Below are 1,286 nucleotides of genomic sequence, written 5' to 3'. Positions count from 1 at the left end.
TCCCTGTAGTTTTGTTTTTACCAGAATGCCATATAAATGGAATCATCAGGACCTTTTTGTTCAGGTTACATTATGTAACATACTGGCTTCTTTCACTCAACATAATGCTTTAAAATTCATCCATGTTGGGGCGCCTGGGTGGCGCAGTCGGTTAAGCGTCCGACTTCAGCCAGGTCATGATCTCGCGGTCCGTGAGTTCGAGCCCCGCGTCAGGCTCTGGGCTGATGATGGCTCGGAGCCTGGAGCCTGTTTCCGATTCTGTGTCTCCCTCTCTCTCTGCCCCTCCTCCGTTCATGCTCTGTCTCTCTCTGTCCCAAAAATAAATAAAAAACGTTGAAAAAAAAAAAAATTAAAAAAAAAAAATTCATCCATGTTGATGCATGGATCAATGGTTCATTCCTTTTTATTGCTGAGTATACTCAGCATAGCCTGTATGTTCTATTGTACGAATGTATCACAGTTTGTTTATACTTTTACTCACTGAAGGTCATTTGGGTTGTTTCCAGTTTGGGGCAGTGATGAACAGGGCTGCGATCAACCTTCACGTACTGGTTTTGGCGTGCACAGAAGTTTTCATTCCTCCATGGCACAGGCCAGCAAACTATAGCCTGTGAGCCAAAACCAGTCCAACGCCTGTTTTTGTAAATAAAGTTTTATTGGAACCAGCCACACTCATTTGTTCATGTATTGGTTGCCTTTGTGCTATAACAGCCGAGTTGGGTAGTTGTGACAGAGCCTGCACAGGGCACCGAGTCTAAAATGGTTACTGGCTGGCCCTTTACAGGACAAGTTTACTGACCTCTGGAGTTCATAAATAATTTTATAGGGTTGCTTTTACCAAGTTCTTCACCCTAGGGAGGGAGCGAGGGAGGCCCCACCCTCCTGGGCCCACAGCTCCACCTACTGGAAAGGAAGGTTCCCCTCCCTCAGAGTTCTAGCTCCTCTGAGGTGTCCTTTGGCCCCTGCTGATGCCACCATGATATTGCTTAAAGGCCTGAGCACAGGAGACCAGAGAAAATAAAAATAAAAATAAAAATAAAAGGGTAGGGGGATTTCCACACTCTCTCTGAGCATTAGGCATTCTCTTTTCTATTCCTCAAGCCAGAACTAAAGGGCTTCTCCCCGATTTCTTTCTGCACCCTAGTCCTCACTTCTGATTTCAACTGCATTTAGTTCAGGTTGGAGAATGCTCTGGAGGGGAAAAAAATATTAACCTCACCGCCATTTCAGCGGTAACTTGAATTCGGGTTTCCTTTCCTCATCCTTCTGTCTCTATTTACTTTTGG

Source organism: Panthera pardus, unplaced genomic scaffold (genome assembly GCF_024362965.1).
Source record: "Panthera pardus isolate Hobbes unplaced genomic scaffold, ASM2436296v1 HiC_scaffold_27, whole genome shotgun sequence".
In the NCBI taxonomy this organism is placed as follows: domain Eukaryota; kingdom Metazoa; phylum Chordata; class Mammalia; order Carnivora; family Felidae; genus Panthera; species Panthera pardus.
Note: the sequence above shows the minus strand (reverse complement) of the source record.